The sequence below is a fragment of the Leopardus geoffroyi genome, chromosome D4 (genome assembly GCF_018350155.1).
Source record: "Leopardus geoffroyi isolate Oge1 chromosome D4, O.geoffroyi_Oge1_pat1.0, whole genome shotgun sequence".
Classification (NCBI taxonomy): Eukaryota; Metazoa; Chordata; class Mammalia; order Carnivora; family Felidae; genus Leopardus; species Leopardus geoffroyi.
Genome location: NC_059342.1, coordinates 44,024,325 through 44,040,642, shown reverse-complemented (window position 1 = coordinate 44,040,642; position 16,318 = coordinate 44,024,325). Strand labels below are relative to the sequence as shown.

Here is a 16,318-nt window from a genome sequence, read left to right as displayed (position 1 = left end):
TTGTATTCTAGGAAGGATCTCAGAATTACCCATGACATTCAGCATGAGGAAGGTATAGACAAGTTTTAGACTGAGGAACACTTGCTTTCCCACCTCTGGCTTCCTAGAGATTTCAAACTTCTTCAAGGTTTCCATGAAAGCAGACAAAACTAGCTCTTCTTTCAAAATAGCTGTCCTTCCTGAAAAAAAAATTTTTTTTTGAGAGAGAGAGAGAGAGGGCACAAGTGAGTGAGGGGCAGAGAGAGAGAAAGAGAGAGAGAGAGAAATAATCCCAGGAGGGGCAGAGAGAGAGAAAGGGAGAGAGAGAGAGAAAGAGAAGCAGGGCTCATCCCAAGCAGGGCTCGAGTTCACCCAATGTGGGGCTTGGGGTCTCCTGATGCTGGGCATGATCTCACCTGATGTAGGGCTCGCGCTCACCCGATGTGGGATTCGAACTCAAAAACCGTGAGATCATGACCTAAGCCAAAGTCAGGCGCTTAACGACTGAGTCATCCAGACACCCCTTTCTAAATATTTCTTGAATCCTCTGGTGATCTTGCTGCAATCTATCCTTCACACTGCTCCCAGAAACCATATAATCTCCTTCAAGGACTCCCCAGCATCACTGTACGAATAAAGGTTAAACTGTTGAGCTCATTGCAGCAAGCCTTGATCTGCTTCCGGCCTCTTTGTCTGCCACCGCCTCCACCAAATACCCTTCATTTCACTCCCTTCCACAAGTGCAGTGGCTCACCTCTGTTCTAGATCAGCCCCTTAGTATGCTTTCCAAGGAGCTCACAGATCTACCTTTCTGTCCTCATCTCCTTCCATCCTCCAGTGTACCCTCTGTCCCAGCCTCACTACACTAAGCTTTCCCCACATATATCCTGCATTTTGCCAATATGGTTCCCTTCCTTGTTCTTCACTCATTCTTGAAGACCCTGCTTCAACACCACCTCCTTTCTGAGAGCTTCCCGGTGCCTAGTGGCACCACACCCCCAGTTTGAATGAGCTTCAGCTTCAGCTCTGTTCTCAGGGCATGATTCTCTATTTAGATTACCTTATCTTCATTGTAGTGGATTTAATTGTTAACAATCTTTTCTCCTCCAATAGATTCCAGGCTCCTTGAGAATGGTGAAGGACACCATTTCATTTCTGCATCCTTCTGCAAGTTCTACTAAAGTAGCTGGTACATCGATCATGTTCATTGGAAATTCCCTGAACAGTCTATTTCTTACAAGTAAAAGAAATGCCAGGCAATATTTGCTAAGTCATTTGTTTTGAGGTAAGTCAAAGTAACAGATGATACAACTTCCTTAATTTTCATAATGAAGGTGTATCTTTTAGGTGTGGCTGAAAGATTCTAGAGTGGCACCGTCCGGTATGGTGGCTATTTAAGTTTAAATTATTTAAAAATAAATAAAATGTGGAGTGCCTGGGTGGCTCAGTTGGTTAAGCATCTGACGTTGACTCAGGTCGTGATCTTGCGGGTTCGTGGGTTCGAGCCCCACACCTGGCTCTGTGCTGACAGCTCAGAGCCTGGAGCCTGCTTTGGATTTTGTGTCTCCCTCTCCCTCTCTGCCCCTCCCCCACTCACACTCTACCTCTGTCCCCAAAATAAATAAACATTAAAAAAATTAAAAATAAATAAGATGTAAACTTCCCTTCCTTAGTCATATTATTCACATTTTAAGTGCTAAATAGACTCATGTGGTTAGTGGCTAGTATATGGTTAGCACAGATATAGAATATTTCTATCCATCGCTTGCAGGAAACTCTATTAGATAGCATTGATCTAAGAAGATCAGTGGAGTTCAAATAAAGTACATATACCATTAAAAAATTATTTTTACAAGGACTTTAGGATTAACACCGATACTACCATCTTGGAAAATATTTGTTAACTCTTTCCCTTTGGAATATTCAACACTTGGTCAGTGACTCAGGGTTACAGAAGAGAAATAAGGAGAAAAATAGAAGCCGTTGGTAAAACATGTGTTAGAAAATTGCTTTGAGGAAAATCTCAGCAATCAGAATCTTCTGCCTTGAAAGCAACTAACGATTGTTAAAGGCAGATCTCCGCGGGCCTTTTCCAAGATATATAGAGTTTTTTTTAAAAAGGTATATAGAGTAAACTAAATATGTACTTTCATCTTAAAAATCTGGTCCCAGCAAAAGGCCAACAAGTTTCAGTTCATCATCCTGACCCTTCAAAAAAGAAATCTTTCAATCAAGAGATAATGAAAGTTGGTAAAAGCAATTTCAGAGGCGTGCTCAGGTAAATTTTTTTCTTATAAACCAGTAATACTGGAAACTCTGGACTTCCCATTTGCTCTGAGCTCCTTCTGTCTGTCATGTACAGTCCCTGAAGGAGAAAAGAAAGAGATTGGGGGATCTGGGTGGCTCAGTTGGTTAAGTGTCTGACTTTGGCTCAGGTCATGATCTCACTGTTCGAGCCCTGGGTTGGGCTCTGTGCTGACAGCTCAGGACTTGGAATGCTTCAGATTCTGTGTCTCCCTCTCTCTGCACCTCCCCCACTCACACTCTGTCTCTCTCTCAAAAATAAATAAACATTTTGGGGCACCTGGGTGGCTCAGTCGGTTAAGCGTCTGACTTCGGCTCAGGTCATGATCTCGCGGTCCGTGGGTTTGAGCCCCGCGTCGGGCTCTGTGCTGACAGCTCAGAGCCTGGAGCCTGTTTCAGATTCTGTGTCTCCCTCTTTCTCTGACCCTCCCCTGTTCATGCTCTCTCTCTCTGTCTCAAAAATAAATAAATGTTAAAAAAAAATTAAAAAAATAATTAAAAAAATAAAATAAAATAAATAAACATTTTAAAAAATTAAAAAAAAAGAAAGTAAGAGGTTGTCTGCAGACAAGGTGCATAAAGACGGGGATTGTAAAAATGTGTTCATGCATCTGAGTTGTCTGGTAATCTTCCTGATGTGTATGTCAAAATAAAAAGTAGCATATGCCTTTAAATGAGGCAAGGAATGGACCATATTCTACAGATGTCTGATAAACACAGCATTATGTACATTTCATCTTAGAGAGGAATTTACATTTGAAGACTAAATATTAATCCCCTCAAAACACTGCCATGAAGAAGGTACAGAGAGAGGTGTAAAGAGGCATTTTATACAATGGGAAACAAGAGTATATATATCCTGTATCATTTGTCCTCGATTCTTAAAATGCACACTTTTCAAGGCATTTGGAAGAGAGAGGAAGAGTTCTGGTTTTTCATCAAAAACGTTAGAAAGGTCAATGGGTCAAGATTTACTGGTGCCAGTGAGAGCTGGCACTTTCCCCATGATTTCTTCTGACTCTTTTGGCCAGTTCCCTAAAACTGGGTGTTCTTTAAGGTTTTCTCCTTAAAACCCTCCTTTCTTTTCTCTCTGGACTCTTTCTTGACCCTTCACCAAATTGCACAACTCCTAACTCCAATTACTTCCTCCAAGGTAATGACTCCTAAATCAACCTTCCCTACCCCGAGCTCTCTGTGCATGGAGGGACAATGAGTGCAGGCTGACGTAGCTGGTTTGGGGACCAAATTTTGAGTAGCAAGTCTCTAGATAAGGGCTTGACAAACCTTTTCTGTATATGGCCAAATAGCCTCTGTCTCCATTACTCAACTCTGTCATTATAGCATGAAAGCAGCTGTAGACAATATATAGTCAAATGGGCATAGTTGTCTTCCAATAGAGTTTTATTTTCAAAAAGAAGAGGCAGGCAGGATTTGGTTATAGTTTGCTGATTTCTGTTGATCACTGATTTTAAAAAAAGAAGCCCCTGCAGAATCCGCTCAGAGAGAAAGAATGACAGGGAATGAGCAATTTAACTTTAATCCATTTCGTTTACACAGCTGAGCAAGATCTCATTTGCAGAAACAGTTTCATGGCCAAAAAGTTTGAAAGCCACTCATCTACATGTTCTCGGAGGTTCATTCTAGGTATATATCGGTCACCTCCCTCAGCTGGTCACTGTCTGCTTCTGCTTTGATCCATTTTCGGTGCCAAAGTGGTAACATAATTGTCCACTTCTGACCATATCACTTCTCAAACTTCAGTGATTCCCATGAGCCATTCCCAACCTACCTCCTTAATCTCCTTCTACTGGCCTCTAACATACTTTATGGTTTAGCCACACAGGACTCTAGCCTGCCACTCTGCAAAGACGTTTTCTCTTCTCTCTTTCCGCATGTTCTCCCCTTTCCTGTCACCCTTTTTCCTTCCCAACCTGCCTTTCCACTTGGTGATCCTCAAATGCTACTTGCTCTGTGGAGTCTTCTAGAATTTCACCCACCAGAAACAGTCTCCTCTATGCTTCTAGGTGCTTCCCTCAGTGGGCTTTTATGTGTCCAGGTCCCAGCTCCCCTACTGTATTAATGTTCCTTAAGGGCAGGGATCACATTTTATGGGATCTTTCTACCCAGCATGGGTACCATATGCCTAGCAGTCACTGGAGTTCCTTATCTGGATTGAAACAGGGCATGCCTTGGCACAGTGCATCCCACCTGCCCTAGGACTTCTTCACCTGCCTGTCATGTTCTCACTTCTCCCTCCTCTGCTGCCCATAGAGGACCACAGTTACAAGGCACAGGTGTTTCCTGCTATTCCCAGATAATAAGAATAGCTGCTTGATGCTTAGGAGCTGAGAGAACAAGTTCCAGGTAAGCTAGCAGTGAAAGGGACATGAGAAAGGGGTGGAGAGGTAGAGACAAATCCAGAAACCTTGGGTGACAGGCAAACACAAGGCCTCTGGCCCAGATGGGCAAGGTCTAGGAAGGGGCAATTGCCAGGGCTTTGAGAGCCAGAGTCATGCAGGGGAAAGAGAGCAGCAGGGCTCTGAAAGGGACACATCTATGCTGCACATTTACAGCTGTTTAACTTTGTATTTCTAACTCTCTGAGCCTTATGTGCACATGAAGAATAAAAATATCTTTTTAAGGGGCACATGGGTGGCTCAGTCGGTTAAGCATCCGACTTCAGCTTGGGTCATGATCTCGCGGTTCGTGGGTTCGAGCCCCGTGTTGGGCTTTGTGCTGACAGCTCCGAGCCTGGAGCCTGCTTCAGATTCTGTGTCCCCCTCTCCCTCTGCCCCTCCCCTGCTCACGCTCTGACTCTCTTTGTCTTTCAATAATAAATAAGTGTTAAAAAAATGTTTTTCTTAATATCTTTTTAAATGCTCTGAGGGTTAGGAAAATAATGTGTCTGTTACAGAATAGGGGCTCAATAAGTGGCACTGGAGATTGTGAAGAAGGGGAGTGAAGAGGCAAAGGAGATTTTTAAAAAAAGAGGAAATGGGGGGCGGCTTAGGTGGCACAGTCGGTTGAGCGTCTGACTTTATTTTGGCTCAGGTCATGATTTCACTATTGGTGAGACTGAGCCCTCGCTGAGCTCCTCAAGCTAAGTGTAGAAGCTCCGTGGGATTCTCTTTCCCCCTCTCTCTTTGTCCCTCCCCAGCTCGTGTACACGCACACTTGCACACGCCAGCTCTCTCTTTCCCAAAATAAATAAAACAAAAGAGGAAATGTATTTCTCTTTTTTTATGTTTATTTATTTTTTCAGAGAGAGAGAGAGCAGGAGTGGGGGAGGGTCACAGAGAGGGGTAGACACAGAATCTGAAGCAGGCTCCAGGCTCCAAGCTGTCAGCACAGAGCCCCACGTGGGGCTCAAACTCACAAACCGTGAGATCATGACCTGAGCCGAAGTGGGACGCCCAACCCACTGAGCCACCCAGGCGCCCCGAGGAAATGTATTTCTTAAGATAAATGCTATTAATTGATTTTCATCTTCACCTGGGATTTATCTAGCAAATTACTTTGGTCTCCTTTCTAACTCTGGTTGAAGGGAGAAGGTAGGGGTCTAACATATGGATAGGAATCACCTGGGCACCATTAACATGCAGGTTTTCACCCACTGGGTCTGGATGGGTCTGAGATTGGACTTTAATGATGTAATACAGCTGATCCATGCATGAACCACAGTCTAAGTAGCAAGGTGGTGGTCCACGTAGGCTGTCGACGTAAAGGAAGATGGATGGGCATGCTGGCCTGACTGGTTTCCTTTTCTCGCATGTCGAAAAGCTCCTGTTCTTCATTCTTCAAAAGAATGGAGACTTGAACCAAGGGAGGTTAAGGTCGGGAAGCATAGCACCACGTGCTACCAAAGGGCAGGGAAATTATGAGGGAAAAAGAGAACTTTTGTTCTCTGGGGCTTATCTGCAGACCACATTCAGACACAAGGGAACTTAGATCTCTTTGGACTTTGCTTGAAATGCTGGACTAGAAAAGGAGTCAGTGAGAGGCAAGATGGCATCTGAGGGCTTTGCAACAAACCATTAATACCTTTCCCCCCTAGCAAAGTCGTGTGATGAGATGAAGAAAGTACTAACACACACTGTCAACAGACTTCTAGTAAATTACCTAGACCATCTGGATGGTTTCCCCACAACATACCGGAAACAATAACTAAAGCAAAGACAGCAAATTATTAAGCGGTGGGCGTGTACGTGTTCACTGAACAGTTCTTTCAGCTTCCCTGCATATTTGAAAGTATTTATAATAAAACCTTGAAAAAATTATGTTTCCTACCTCTCTCGTGGTTTCCATAAGGTAGAAATGAGATAAATACAGTAGATGTATCCAAATAATGTTAGCTTAGTCTGAACAGTGGGTGCCCTCTGAGGGACTTTCTCTTAGCCGTTTTAGAAATTATAAGCATAGGGGCACCTGGGTGGCTGATTTGGTCGAGCATTCAACCCTTGCTTTCAGCTCAGGTCACGATCTCACAGTTTGTGGGATCGAGCCTTGCATTGTGGTCCATGCTGACAGCATGGAGCCTGCTTGGGATTCTCTCTCCCTCTCTCTCTGTCTCTCCCCTGCTTGGATGCGTGTGTGTGTGTGCGTGCACTCTCTCTCAAAATAAATAAATAAATAAATAAATAAATAAATAAATAAATAAACATAAAATATATGAGGGGATACACAAGAAAATAGTAACATTAGTGGCCTCCAGGGAGGGGAAGTTTGTAACTAGAGGTCAAGAAGGGAAGGGAAACTTCTCACTGAATTTCCTTTTGCAAGTTTTGTACATCAGATTATATGTACATAGTACCTATTTGAAGATAAATAAAATAAAAATAGATGTAGACCTCTCACAGTCTAAGAGTCTGCCTCTTTCAGTACAATAAGTGTTAAATTGCAGAACTTGCCATGCCCAGAAGCAAAGAAGTCAACGTCCAGCTTCATGAAATGGGGCATCATGGGGCCGGACCAACCCAACAGCAACAAGCTGGCTCTGTCTATTTGAGGATGTTTTTGACTATGAGCCAAAGGTCTACATTTTCCATTCCTGCTTCCGGACGGGGGTGGGCCAGGAAGTAACCAGGTTGGGTAGCCCAGAAGAATGAGGGGTTCAGAGTCAGACTGGTGGTAGAGTCCACAGCTATAGGCTTGTATTGAAGGAGGCAGACAGAGATGTGGCATGGGAACCACACTCATGACTAGGGCATAGTCCTGTGTGAATAATAGTTTACATATTACATATGTGACTGTTTACAAAGTGTTCATAACCACTGCTTCCTCTGAGTGACACAACTGCCCTAGGAGGTGAGTATGGATTTTGCCCTGTCTTACCGAAGAGGAAGCTAAGTGTGGTGGCCATGATATCTTTCCAGGGATATCTCAGATATCCTTCCAACCACAGGGAGCAATTGACTGAGGGCCCCGCCGTGTTCTGAAATCCACCCATGTGTTTGAGCTGCGGCCAGGCTAACGGCTGCCCATGCCGGTGATGGAGTACAGCAGAGATATGAGGGCAGGCTCCTTCTCTGGAGACGCAGGACTTCTCTGGTGGCCTGAGTGCTCCCTGACAGCCTTGCTGTAATTTCCTCAGAAAACATTGTAAACTGGGGCACCTGGGTGGCTCATTCAGTTAAGCATCCGACTTTGGCTCAGGTCATGATCTCATGGTTCGTGAGTTTGAGCCCCATATCGGGCTCTCTGCCATCAGCATAGAAGCTACTTTGGATCCTCTGTCTCCCTCTCTCTGTGCCCCTCCCTCACTTGCACTCTCTCCCTCTACCTCAAAAATAACATTAAAAAAAGAAAAAAAGAAAAGAAAACACTGAACTATTATGCTTCCACCCCCCCCCCCCCCCCCCCGCCTTCCTTCCTTCTCTTCTTCACTCCCAGGCCTGCATTACAGTCTGATGGCTCTCTCAGACTCTCCTGGTTCCCTCCTACTTTCTCTTAGAGGCATTTCCTGCAAGTTGAATACTGTTTTGGCATCTAACATAGATCTGGGTGATTCTAGTTGTGCTACTTCTTCTTTTTACTTTTATTTTGAGAGAGAGAGAAAGCACACATGCATGAGGTGGGGGACAGGGGCAGAGAGGGGGAGAGAAAGAGACAGAGGGAGAGAAAGAGAGAAATTTTTTAAATTTTTCTAATGTTTTTTATTTTTGGGAGAGAGAGAGCATGAGCAGGGGAGGGGCAGAGAGAGAGGGAGACACAGAATCTGAAGCAGGCTCCAGGCTGTCAGCACAGAGCCCGACGTGGGGCTCAAACTCACGAACCACGAGATCATGACCTGAGCTGAAGTCAGACACTTAACCAACTGAGCCACCCAGGCGCCCGGAGAGAGAGAGAATCCTAAGCAGGCTCCATGCTCAGTCCAGAGCCTGAGATGGGATTTGAACCCACAACCCTGGGATCATGACCTGAACTGAAATCAAGAGTCAGAAGCTTAACCAACTGAGCCACCCAGGAACCCCTAGGCTGTGCTTCTAATCAATGCACTATATTGTCTTTCTTTTCATGAAATTCATTTCACCTTGAGTCACTAGATGGACACATCCTTTTTGCCACCAGCTTGCTGCATTTTTAATACTTCATTATTCAAAATATTTATGTATATGTGATTATGTCTGGCATATTACATAGGCATATAAGTTGAAATAATTCTATCTTGTTAAAGATGGAATTGTGCTTTATTAAATTATGATCAATCACTATTTTTTTTTTTTTTTTTGTTAAGTAGGCTCCACACCCATCTTGAGGCTTGAACTCACAACCCTGAGATCGAGAGTCACATGCTCCACTGACGGAGCCAGGCTGGTGCCCCTATGCTCTATTAAATTACACATGTAAACTTAACAAGATTCAGTTTCACAAAGCTTCTGTTTAGTTTAGATGCAGACTTCGAGGTTTCTTTTGTTGTTATTTTTTTTTTTTAAGAGTTCACATATTCTTTTATTTTTGAGTAAACTCTACGCCCAACCCGGGGCTCGAACTTATGACCCCGAGATCAAGTGTTGTGTGGTCTTCCGACTGAGCCAGCCAGGTGCCACATGTTGCTGTTCTTTGGTAATAATTTGCTATCTACCATTCGCCATCTCCCTTCCCATTGTCTTTATCAATATTCTGGGGTTTGTAATTATGTTGGCCAACTTAGAGATTCTAGAAATGTACACAGGCCAGAAGAACTACCATTTGAAGTCACCTTATGGTTTGGCAGAGAATGTCATAAATCCACAAATGCTAGTCTAAAGAGGAAGCTGTTTAAGTCTATCAAAATGGTGTCACTAGAAGAATGGGGACATTGTAAGCTGTGCACATGTCACCATATAATATGGGGTAGGGGAGGAGGTACAGGAATCAGCAGGCTCTTACTTCTAGGCTCTTCCTGGAACTGGCTGGCAGCAATCTGGCAGGCCTTTGACATGAGTTCCAAGGACTCCATTGGGAGTTCCTTCTGAATGGACAGAATGTTTTGTCAGAACAATTAGGGCTTGCTTCCTAAAGTGCGCTTGGCCAGGAAAGAAAGCAAGAACCTTTAGGGGGCCAATGTTCTGGGAGTAGTTGGCCCTGAAGGGATGCATAGAAGAAGGGGTACAATAAATAAACATTAAAAAAAAATTAAAAAGGCAGGGTGGGGGCACCTGGGTGGTTGAGTCGGTTGAGCGTCTGACTTCAGCTCAGGTCATGATCTCACAGTTTGTGGGTTTGAGCCCCATGTCAGATCTGCACTGACAGCTCAGAGCCTGGAGCCTTCTTCAGATTCTGTGTCTCCTTCTCTCTCTGCCCCCTCCCCCACTCGGATACTGTCTCTCTGTCTCTCAAAAATAAATAAACATTAAAAAAAATCAAAAACAAAAAAGAAGGGCTACATTGTAAGGATGGTAGAGGGGATTTTGAGCAACTTCAATAAGCAGTCTTGTGGAAGCAACCCTCATAGGCAGCCGACCTGAGCATTATAATGCTTACCTCCTGCTCTTATATCCCTAGAGATAGGAAGTGTGGCTGGAGAACAGGAGAGTGCCAAAGCTAGAAAGGCCAGAGGCAAGTGAGAGCTTGAGCAGCAGGACTTGATTTGGTGAAGAAATCACAAGGAACCACAGGAACGATAATACCTCGCCTCTTTACAACAGTCAGAATCTTCAGACATTAACTGTATTTGGGACTCTTCAAGCGTAGGGGTCGTGAATTCCCCATTTATTGCACTGGTTGCAAGTTGGGGCCTCCTTGAATACAATGTATTGTTCTTTTGGGCATCATGGAAGAATGTGTTCTTGGCCCCCCTGGGCAATATGCACTGTGTTAAATGATTTGCATACCCAAGAGCACAGAAGTTCCTCACCTCATCTCCAACATGCTCCGTCCACACGTTTTGAGAACTCTATGTAACAGTTTAGTTTTAACACACATCTTTGACTAAGCATGAGGCCTGTGGTTGCCAACAGGCAATACTAGATTAGACTCCTATGGCCATTAGCCATTTTATGAGAGGCCTGGGAAATCAATTACAAACAAGAAGTGGAGGATGAGGGCTATGGGTGATGGTGGTGGTGGTTGCTGGGGGGGGGGGGGGGTAAGGGCAAGGACCTGAAAGGAAACTGTTCATTCTCATGGCGGGGGGGTGGGGGGGTGGGGGTGGGAGATAGTGCCTGCAGACCCAAGAGGAGTCACAGCAAAAGGAAGCCTGGGGGTTTCCACTTTTCCCAAGATTTATATGTCTAATTTCCTATGTATTCAGAGGATTGGTGAGGAGTTGCCAAGTCTTCTCAGGGACTCCACGGATTCTCAAAGGTGGGCCAGACTTCAAAAGAAAGTTTTTGTGACTCTAATGATGGAAATATGCGTTACCCATGCTGCTTTTTGTGTATTAATTAACCTCGTATTCTGCAATAATCATTGCTATGATCACTTATTCCAGGAATTCTTTTTTCAATTCTTTAGGCTTTTCTACATGGACTATCATGTCATCTGTGACCAAAAACCATTCATTCCTTCCTTTCCAAACTGTACCTTTTATTGCCTTTTCTTGTCTTAATGTATTAGTTAGGATTTTCAGTAGAATGTTAAAAGGGAATGGTGAGAAGGGACATCCTTCCCCTGTACCCGATCATTGTGGGAAAGCTTCAAATCGCTCACGTTATGATGCTTTTTGTTTTTAAATTTTGTTATGCTTACAAAAGTAGAAATACAGGCTCATTAAACATTTTCATATGTTTCAAGAAATATATCATATGAAAAGTGGGAGTGTTTTCAATCTCTAACCACTTACCCAAGTTGTCATTGCCAGTTATTTGGTATGTCTCTCAAGATGGCATTCTTTGTGATTTTGAAGCAGATTGTGTATGCCTTAGCACACATCTCTGACCAAGAAAAAAAAAATGCGTCACAAACTGAGATTCCTTGGTAGTTTGGGGTATAGGTATCAAGCTGTGTATACGGTTGTGTATAAAAGAGACAGAATAAATGTGATAAAATCGCCCCTACTCTTTTTCTGGGAAATGCTCTCCAGTTCTTGATTTTTATCTTTCATGGGAAATTGTGCTAGAACTAGGTGGCTAGATCATTTATTTAACATGGATATGTTAAAATTGACTTCAGTTACAGAATGCCCTAGCGAGAATTACCTATAAACAAAGTAACTGGTTATGAATTATGACCCACATATGCACTCACCTGTTGGACAGCTGTCCAGAACATGGTGGGCTATGTATGGCTTCTGCCCAAGGATCCTTGAAGTTCTTATGAATACATGAAGGGAAGAATCCATATCTTAGATTTCCCCTGGAGGGGAGACTTAAGGAAAATTCTTAAGGAAGTGATTGGTTAGAAGACCCCATCCTGGAAGTGAAACCTTGTACCTTTGGGGATGTACCACCACCAATCAGTTCCAGACATTGGTGCCAGCTGGTTGGGGATGTGTGTTGCTTGGAGAAAGCAGGTGCAGAGGCCCAAAAGGGGTCTAGGAATGGGTCCTGTGCTACTGTTGCTGCCCCTGCTCAGTGTATGCTCCCACACCCAACTTTTTCAGAATGTTCGATAGAGTATGTCTTGGTTCATGAAATAGATTTGCAATTTTGAGACTTCCTAAATGGCCATCTCTAAGCAGCTATAGGAATTCCTGGCTCCAGTACATGTGTAAAGTTCAGTTGGGTTTTTTAGAACAGGTAAGCTGTGTCCAGTTACTGGCTTTCTGTAATCAAGTTGCTAGATAGAATTTAGCAACCATCAAGGACTCCTGTGGCTAGTTGTTTAGCTTTGGAGCATTAAGTACGATCTAATACAAATCTTCATTAAGGGGCACCTGGGTGGCTCAATTGTTAAGTATCTGACTCTTGATTTTGGCTCAGGGCATGATCTCAGCGTTCATGAGATGAAGCCCTGCCTCAGGCTCTGGGCTCACAGTGCAGGATCCTCTCTCTCATTCTCTCTCCCTTCCTCTTTCTGCATCCCCCTCACTCTCTCTCTCTTAAAATAAATAAAATTTAAAAATCATCATTAAAAAAAGCCTTGGGGCACCTGGGTGGCTTAGTTGGTTAAGTGTCCGACTTTGGCTCAGGCCATGATCTCACGTTTCATGAGTTCAAGCCCCGCGTCGGGCTCTGTGTTGACAGCTCAGAGCCTGAAGCCTGCTTCAGATTCTATTTCCCTCTCTCTCTGCCCCTCCCCCAGTTACGCTCTGTCTGTATCTTTCAAAAATAAATAAACATTAAAAAAATTTTTTTTTAAACTTAAAAAAACAAAAAAACCTTTTTATTCTATCACAAGTGTTTTATTTATTTATTGTGATATAGTTCATTTTAAAGAATAAACAATATGAAAAAAATGAACTGTAATCCTCCTACCCAATGATAACTATAATTAATATTTTTGTATATTTCCTTCTAAAATTCCCATACTTTAGGGCACCTGGGTGGCTCAGTCGCTTAAGTGTCTGACTCTTGATTTTGGTTCAGGTCATGACCTCATGGCTCATGGGGTTTGAGCTTCACGTCGGACTTTGACCTCACAGCACAGAGTCTGCTTGGGATTCTCCGTCTCCCTCTCTCTCTGCCCCTCCCCTGCTCATGCTCTCTCTCTCTGAAAATAAACATTAAAAGTAGATAAATAAAACTTAAAAAAATAAAATTCCCATGCTTTAATAAGCTTTCAATAAATAGATATTTTATAGTTATATGAGAAGTTTTCCTTCCTCCTTTTATTTCAACCTAGGGATAGCTATGATGTTTCTTTTATTTTCCCCTCCAGAATTGCTATATTGTTTGTATTTTTCAAAAACAGTTGACCATGAATTATTTTTATTCATCCTAATGACAACCTTGGGGGTTTTAAATACCGTACCTGTTTCCTTATCTTCTAGATAAAGACACTGGGAGCAATGATATTTCTTTATGAAAGTATGAAGATCATTGTGTTAACTACAAGTTCACATGCAAATAAAAAATTGGTTTGCTTTGGTTATTTAAACACACATTCTGTTCAAATGGAATTCTTTTTTACATACATTTTTAGGAAGATAATGTTTAAAAAAGAGCTTTAGAACTATAGACTGAAGTCCTTGGGCCTTGGTTAGCACTGCTTTAGTTTGAATCTAAAAAAGGCTATAACATTTCTGTCCTCCAAATCCAAACTGGGTTTGGGGCACCTGAGTGGCTCAGTCGACTGAGCGTACAACTTTGGCTCAGGTCATGATCTCACCATTCCTGAGTTCGAGCCCCACATCGGGCTCTGTGCTAATAGCTCAGAGCCTGGGGCCTGTTTCAGATTCTGTGTCTCCCTTTCTGTCTCTGCCCCTCCCTCGCTAGTGCTCTCTCTCTCTCTCAAAAATAAATAAACATTAAAAGAAATTAAAAAAATAAATAAATTTAACCTGGGTTCTGTATTCTCCGCCTCAGTGTTTATAAGTCTTTTGTCTCCAAAGAGACTTATTCAACTAAAGAGTCACATTACTCAGACTGGAGTCATGTGGGCCACTGGGTAAACAGCCAACCTGGACACACAACTGTTGAATATTTAATGTTCAGGATATATTTAGTGAAAAAGCAAGCTACCAAATAGTAGTCATAACATAAACCTAGTTTTATGAAAGTATAAGATTAGATAGATACACTTAACATAGAAAAAATATGGAAATGCTATAATCTAAAATATCAACAGTGTTTATCACTAGGTGATATAGAGTCATGGGTGATTATTATTTTATTCATGTTTACATTTAATTTTTTTCTTCAATAGGCATAGATTACATTTTCATATATTATTTTTATAATTAAACACAATTTTATTTTACAGTAAGATCATAGTCTTTATTGATCAAAAATAAAATGATATTTCAAAAAAGGAAATTGTTATTTCCAACACATTCTCCCTCCCAATAACTCTCCTTTAAAAAAAAGTTTATTTATTTATTTTGAGAGCAAGACAGAACAGGGTGGGGACAGAGAGAGGGGGAGAGAGAGAATCCCAAGCCAGTCCACGCTGTGAGCACAGAGGCTGACACAGGGCTTAATCTCACGAATGTGAGATCACGAAGAGCTGAAACTAAGAGTTGGACGTTTAACCGACTGAGCCATCTGGGCGCCACCCCCCCCCATACCTCTCCTTCTTATCTAAAACTTTAATCTAACTAAGTGCTATATGGTGTCCTCTCAACTCTGAGAGGATGGTTTAAGAAGCAGAAAATTTGCAAGAGTGGAGTGGGAAGAGGAATAAAACACCAGCATGTATTATATGTATGACATTCAATTTAATTCAGCTGTATATTACCTTGGTACATATGCATTTAATTATTTGCATTTTTAAGATTACATCTTTCAACCTGTAAAACCAGCCCAAAGCCCCTTTGTGTGGAAAGGGGTGGGGGGAGATGTGTCTTTGAGTCCATATTCCATTACTGTGCTGTTAGTTATATTTAATCAGAGTAAATGGTGGAGGGGAGGTATAGTGGCTAGCTGATCTATTTCTCAGTTTCAGAAGAATGATTTTCCCTTTCTTCTGGAACAGCAGAGTAGAGTGATTTTAGTTTGCTAAAGCCAAACGTGAAAATTTTTATAGCCTTGGAAGAGCGACATTGTTATCGTAGATGCCATTCTCACAAGCATAACTTTGTTACATGCCTATTTTTTTTTCATTTCAGTGTTCTAACATTTGAAGATTATCTAAGACAGATTGATTTTGCTTTGTTTGTTTTTACAGATCTGTTAAAATGACGTCAGGATTACTCAATCCCAGTATGGTCTTAAATTTTAGAAGATCAACTCTGAAATCTGGATGAATTTCACAGCATTTACAGCAGTGTGCTTTTGCATATCTGCTGAACTTTGGAGATCATGATATATCCCTTTGTCTTCACTTACTGAAGCCTTTTGGATCTTTCTGTAATAAAATACTAAATCGAATGTAGAACTTGAATTAATTGGCTGGGATAAAAGGAATGACTCATCCTGGGTTGACGCAAATTGAACCTGACCTTGGAGGTTTCGTTCTGTAGCTCAGAGAGCAGGGCAATTCCGGAAATGGCACTGGCAGTGGTTCGTAAAGTCATGTTTCCCCTAACTTTCTCAGTTGTTTGTTGAGTCATTAAGGACCGTTAATTTTGGCTCTGTCAGAAGCCAGGAAAAAGAATGTTTGCCAAATCACGTTCCAGAGCTAGGATGTAGAATGACAGGGAACATAACAGCCAAGTCACTCCTGAAATGTTTGGTTCAGTCATCTTTCCAAAATTAACATAGTTAAACAAAACCCCAAAACAGATCACTCCTCTCCTGCCCCTACTTCCTCCTTGCTCTTGACCAATAGGAGGACCCCCAGAAGTGGAAGGCTCAGGCATCTTCACAAAAATGAAGCCAGGCCACAATGACAGGTTCCCAAGGGTGGCTGACCACAGCTTTTGCCTCTGACACAATTGCTTCACCTGAGAAGGCACTTCGCTGAGGATCTGTGCCCCAGCCCATTTTCATGCACACAGAAGCACAGAGAGACCCACTGGTTAGATAGTGAGTAGGGTTTCTTCCTGCTGCAAAATTCTGTGGTTATTTGGGCTTTG

At 42.5% G+C, this 16,318-nt stretch overlaps 1 long non-coding RNA gene across 1 annotated transcript; it reads left to right on the top strand.

Moving 5' to 3' along the window:
- The first annotated feature begins 1,096 nt into the window (after nt 1-1,096).
- Nucleotides 1,097-15,671, top strand: LOC123593402. Its single transcript, XR_006710302.1, has 2 exons — nt 1,097-1,264; nt 15,469-15,671. It is a non-coding gene; the product is annotated as an uncharacterized LOC123593402 (long non-coding RNA).
- The last annotated feature ends 647 nt before the right edge of the window (nt 15,672-16,318 follow it).